The sequence below is a fragment of the Mirounga angustirostris genome, unplaced genomic scaffold, assembly GCF_029215605.1.
Source record: "Mirounga angustirostris isolate CCGP_5_RB_7025 unplaced genomic scaffold, mMirAng1.0.hap1 SCAF_8, whole genome shotgun sequence".
Lineage (NCBI taxonomy): Eukaryota > Metazoa > Chordata > Mammalia > Carnivora > Phocidae > Mirounga > Mirounga angustirostris.
The window spans coordinates 56,463,948-56,470,341 of record NW_026991716.1 but is presented as its reverse complement, the minus strand read 5'-3'; positions in this window follow the sequence as shown (position 1 = coordinate 56,470,341).

Here is a 6,394-nt window from a genome sequence, read left to right as displayed (position 1 = left end):
ATCAGGAGTGGCCTTATTTTGAAGCTCATGTTTAAGTTGGACTTCCCTGGGTTATATAGTTGTATCTCTATACTTTCTTCTAGGCAGTAGTGTTTGGTTAATTGCCCTATGAAGTTTGTTGAATTCAAATTTAGAATTACCTAAGTTCTGATCAGTGTAACAAAGTATCACAGACTTGATGTCTTAAACAATAGAATTTATTTTCTCATGAGTCTGGAGGCTAGAAGATCCAAGACTGAGCTTTGACTTTTTTTTTGAGGGCCTCTCTCCTTGGCTTGTAGATGGTCTTCTTTGCTCTGTGCCTTCACATGGTCTTTCCTCCATATGTGTCTGTATCCTAATATCCTCTTGTAAGAACACAAGTCATATTGGATTAGGATCCACTTTAATGTCTTCATTCAATAAGAGTGACCGCTTTAAAGGTTCTGTCTCCAGATGTCATAACATTCTGATATACTGGGGGATAGGACTTCAACATATGAACTTGGGAGTTCACAGTTCAGTATACACCATTCAAAGAATAAGCAAATGTTATTTATCCAGAACATGCTATTCCAAGGGAGTCAGGAATCATCACTTGTGTTTGGCAGAGACTCTAAGGCAGGCAGAAGAGTGGGGAAGCTTTATAGACGGAAGAAGAGAAAAAGGCCTCATGTTTGCTCTGATTAGAGGCTATTAGTATGGGAAAGCTATAGTGTTCATTGGAACCCTCAAATTTAATATTTTTTATAAAGCATTCCTTATTGTCACAAATACTTTCTGTTTAGTTCTGGCAATTAATTACACAAAAATAGAGCTCTGCCATTTTTTTAAAAAGTAGCTAGTAATATTAACTTATACATATCTTTTTAATTAAAAATTATAGCATTTCTCCTTTTTTGTTTTCAGTATAAACAATTTATAAAATTGGCACCCATAAATATTAAATTGGGGGAACAGGTACAATTAAATTTTTTAATTTTTTTTTTAATCCAAAACAAACCCTACCAAAAAGGAATATATATGGAAACCTTAGGAAATAGAAGCAGGGAATATATCCTTTAGTTTATCTAAAAACAAACTATTCCTACAATTTTCCTGTTGGTAATGTTTATTTATTTTTTTCTTTAAGATTTTATTTATTTATTTGACAGAGAGAGACACAGCATAAGAGGGAACACAAGCAGGGGGAGTGGGAGAGAGAAAGCAGGCTTCCCGCAGATCAGGGAGCCCGATGTGGGGCTCGATCCCAGGACCCTGGGATCATGACCTGAGCCGAAGGCAGACGCTTAATGACTGAGCCATCCAGGCGCCCCAGGTAATGTTTACTTTAAAGCTTTTTAGTACATATCCATCTCGGGACTGTGGAAAAAGGATGTTTTAGAATCATTCCTAATCTTTCCTGTTTGTTAAACCTGTACTGCAGGGTGGCAGAAATGAGGAAATGATCCTGATTGTCCAATTGTGAAATCTGGGCTGCTTTGCTGGAATTATCACTTTTCCACATTATACTGCAAAGTGCTTTTGATACATAGCTTGATAAAAAAGGTGACAAATGTGATATTACATTGTTTCTTGAACTAATGCATCAGAGACTGTAGCTGTACTACTTCGTGTTTTGATCTAATCTTGAAGAAAGGCTAAAGCAGAACAAGAAGAATTAGATACAATTAATTCACCAGGCCATGGCAGAACAAAGCAAGTACTCCAACATCATGTACCATAATAGGGGTATCAAACAATTTAGGATCAAAGAAAAATATTATGGCTTTAGATTATTCTGATTTAACAGGAATATGAAGGCCTTACAAATATATACCAGGGGCGCCTGGGTGGCTCAGTCGGTTAAGCGACTGCCTTCAGCTCAGGTCATGATCCTGGAGTCCCGGGATCGAGTCCCACATCGGGCTCCCTGCTGAGCAAGGAACCCGCTTCTCCCTCTGACCCTCCCCCCTCTCATGTGCTCTCTCTCTCTCGTTCTCTCTGTCTCAAATAAAAAAAAAATATATATATATATATATATACATATATATATATACCAGAATAAATATGAATTCATACCTTGATTTATAAGACTGACTACAATCTCAGTATTTTTATTTTAAATTATTTTCTGAATCTGTTTATTTCTTCTTAAGCACATAATTTTGTGTAACTTAGTAGGTAGATGAGTCACTTAAATTGATTTTTATTTTTTCCATAAAAAAAATTGTTAATAGTCTACCAACTTTTTAAAATCTTTTTTTTTTTTTTTTTAAGATTTTATTTATTTATTTGAGAGAGAGAATGAGATAGAGCATGAGGGGGGGAAGGTCAGAGGGAGATGCAGCCTCCCCGCTGAGCGGGGAGCCCGATGCGGGACTCGATCCTGGGACTCCAGGATCATGATCTGAGCCGAAGGCAGTCGCTTAACCAACTGAGCCACCCAGGCGCCCCTAACTTTTTAAAATCTTAAAAAAAAAAACCCCTCTAATTTCATTTCTTATGGGTTTTGCATAAAATAGCAACAGCAGTAAAAATAACAATAATAGCAATTTATATAGAGAATGCTTAACAAGTGCCTAGTAGAGTTCTAACCATTTTACATGTATTAAATCACTTAATACATCACAAAAGAATTTACACAAAGTTAACAAATTCTATTCTAGATTCTGAGAAGTTACATCACCAGAGCAGATCTTATTAATTAGGTTAATTAAACTTATAAAAAATCAAGATGTTCTAAATCTTATTGATGAAGCAAAAGGTTAATATATCATTTGGTTCTGAGAGTGGCACTTAATTAGATAGCCCTAATCTATTTGAGCTCTCTTTCTTGTCTTTCAGTCAGCAGCTGGAAGCACCTGTTGATTCCTGCCCCTGGCTGTGGCACCTGGCCCACAAATGCATATACTAACCTTATTTGCCAACACTGAGCAGACTGTTTAAAATCAAGAGATCCTGTCCTGGCTTTAGCGTTTATGCTAGTTTTTAGAATTTATGTTGATCTTCCTTTCCATTTAAAACTATGATATACTGCTCCTATCTGCATACAAGAACTTGAATGTTTCCTCCCATGTAATCTGAATTTTGAGATTCAGATCTTCAGTTAGCTATATCTTTCTGGTTCTGTCAGATCATAGTAAACTCCTAGGTGCTGCATTTTATCTTTCTTTTTGCATAGTGTTTCAGTTAATCACAGAAGCCCGAATGTTAAACTCAACAGTATCCTTTGTTTTTCACTCATTGTTTGTTTTTTTTTTTTTTAAGATTTTATTTATTTATTTGACAGAGAGAGACACAGCGAGAGAGGGAACACAAGCAGGGGGAGTGGGAGGGGGAGAAGCAGGCCTCCCGCTGAGCAGGGAGCCCAATGTGGGGCTCGATCCCAGGACACTGAGATCATGACCTGAGCCGAAGGCAGACGCTTAACCATCTGAGCCACCCAGGCGCCCCTTGTGTTGTTTTTTTTTTAATTTAAATATTTATTTATTTGACAGAGTGAGACACAGCAAGAGAGGGAACACAAGCAGGGGGAGTGAGAGGGAGAAGCAGGCTTCCCGCTGAGCAGGGAGCCCGATGCGGGGCTCGATCCCAGGACCCTGGGACCATGACCTGAGTCGAAGGCAGACGCCCAACAACCGAGCCACCCAGGTGCCCTGTTTTTCACTCATTGTTATTGAAAAACGTTTATGAAGCGTCCTCTGTATAATTCACACCATGTTAAGTGTGGCAGATGCAATAGTGGTATCACAGTCATTGTCCCATATCTCTTGGAGCCATTTCTTATAACAAATAAACTCTTGCTCATTTTCCCTGGTCTATAGAACTTTGATTTCTGTCAGATTTCCTATCCTCGACTCTGTTGGCATTCTGTCTGTTTCCTGATCAAGGACCAATAAAGTATCATGGGCCTAAAAATTTTCAAAGTACTGAGTAATAAAATTGGGAGTAACATTATCTACACTTTTCATTGCGTCCTAAGAAGCGTAGATTATTCGAGGCGCCTGAGTGGCTCTGTCAGTTAAACGTCTGACTTGTGATTTTGGCTCAGGTCATGATCTCAGGGTCATGGAATCGAGCCCTGTGGTGGGCTCCGTGTTCACTGGGGAATCTGCTTGAGATCCTCTCCCTCTTTCTCCCTCTGCCCCTTCACCCCATGTGCATGTGCTCTCTCTCTAAAATAAAAAATAAATTTTGAAGAAACACAGATTGTTCATATATATTTCTATTGCAGAAGGAATCTAAAAAAATCAAAATTTTGCCATTCATCAGTTTTCCTGTTAAGAAGAGTCTAAACATCTTACCTAGCATATTGGAAACTGGAGGCAATCTAATTCCTTTATTTCTCTAGAAAAATATATTTATTAGAATATTTGAAGAGAAAAATATGAGGCAGACATCTTTTTTTTAAGTGCCAATAATGTGCAAACACAGGAACCAAAAAAGATGACGACCAAGAGGCCTTAAATGTTGTGGCCTTGCCCTCTATATACATAATGTTTAGAATTCAGTGGAAATGCATACTTTCCAAGGTTTCCTGTTCATATATGAAAAAACAGAGGCATAAAGCAGTTAAGAAATGTGGCTGAGGTTAACTAATATTCTATCAAGATGGTAGATATATTGATTTACCAGGAAAAAAAAAAAAATGAGGCATGGAAAAGAAAGAACATGAATCTAATTTAATTCTTGGAGTGAAACAAAAATTCTGTTTTTTATGTGCTTCTTTAAAAATAATCTATTTTTGGGTACCTGCGTGGCATAGTCGGTTAAGCTTTGGACTCTTGGTTTTGGCTCAGGTTGTGATCTCAGGGTCATAAGATCAAGCCCTGCCTCAGGTTCTGCACTCAGCACAGTCTGCTTAAGACTTTCTCTCCCTGTCCCTCTGCTACCCCCCTACATGCATGCACACTGTCTCTAAAATAAATAAATAAATCTTTAAAAAAATAATAATCCATGTTTACTTATTATTTAAACCAAGGTTCTGCTAACTTTCTGTTAAGTTTAAATAGTAAATGTGTTAAGCTCTGTGAGCCATGTGGTTTCTGTCACACCTACCCAACTCTCGTGCTGTAGCTGGAAAACAGCCATAGATAATGACTAAACTAATGGGTATGTTGTGTTCTGAAAGGCTTACAAAAATAACTGGTGGGCTGGATTTGGCCCATGGCCATAGTTTACTTACCTCTGCTTTGGATCAAATGTTATGTGAATTTAAAATTTGAAAGACATCAAGAAATTCCTCCCTCAAAAGATTGCATCAGTTGGCCCACCAAATCAAATGAGTTGCAGCATCTTCTCATTTTAAATATTAACTGGCAAGTGGCAAGACGGTGGCAAGTGGAATGACTATATTTATCCTAGATCCTTTGTAAAAATAGAACCCTCAGTTAAAACTTAGGTTTTAATTATTTTTTTATTTTTTTTGAAGATACAATCCCAAGGCAGTGAGACTGAGGAAAAACATAAATGAGACAGGAAAAAGTAAGAAGAAAACATGAGGTGGGCGCCTGGGTGGCTCAGTTGTTAAGCGTCTGCCTTCAGCTTGGGTCATGATCCCAGGGTCCCAGGATTGAGTCCCGCATCGGGCTCCCTCCTCGGCGGGGAGCCTGCTTCTCCCTCTCCCACTCCCCCTGCTTGTGTTCCTGCCCTTGCTGTCTCTCTCTCTGTCAAATAAATAAAATCTTTAAAAAAAGAAGAAGAAGAAGAAGAAAACATAAGAAGATATGTTACCAAGTTGGCTTCTCCTTCTTAAAGAAAATGTATTTCAGGCTCACAAGAAAACTCTGGGGAATGTATACAGAAGTCATTGCTTCAGAGCATTTCTTCAGAGGAAGTAATAGAAAAGGAATTTATTAGTCTATCCCCCTATGCATTGTATCCCGTTGGTCAAAGTTTGTTCCATATGCTTTTAGCTTACTTGAACTTCTGAATTGTATCCTCCAGTATCTTATGAAACTTCTGGGGAAGCCAGATCCTACCTCATGTTGCCTTGGATTTCATCTGAGCCTAGAGGCTCCAGATATTAACCTCAGTGAATAAAACCATACAGATCTTAAAAGAGGGGGTCAGAGAGATAACACAAAATTAAGAGAAAGTAAGCACCCAAAAGCCAGAGCATCAGTTGGGTTGAGATAATTTTAAGTGTAGCATAAAATATGTCTGATGTAGTTCACACCTTGCATCATTCAGACATAATTATTTATAATGCTCACCCATTATACCTAGCTCTTGAACTACATTTTTTTTTTTTTAAAGAATAGAAAGCGTCCAACAGGGAATCTAAAAGTCTAATCAAACATAGTATCCCCTGTGGTGGCTAATTGTGATTTCCTAAAGAACTCAAAAAGGCAAATGAAACAATCTATAATCCTTCTTCCTATAGCTACTGCCTGAGGCATTAACTGATATTTATCATCTTCCTTCTGGATTA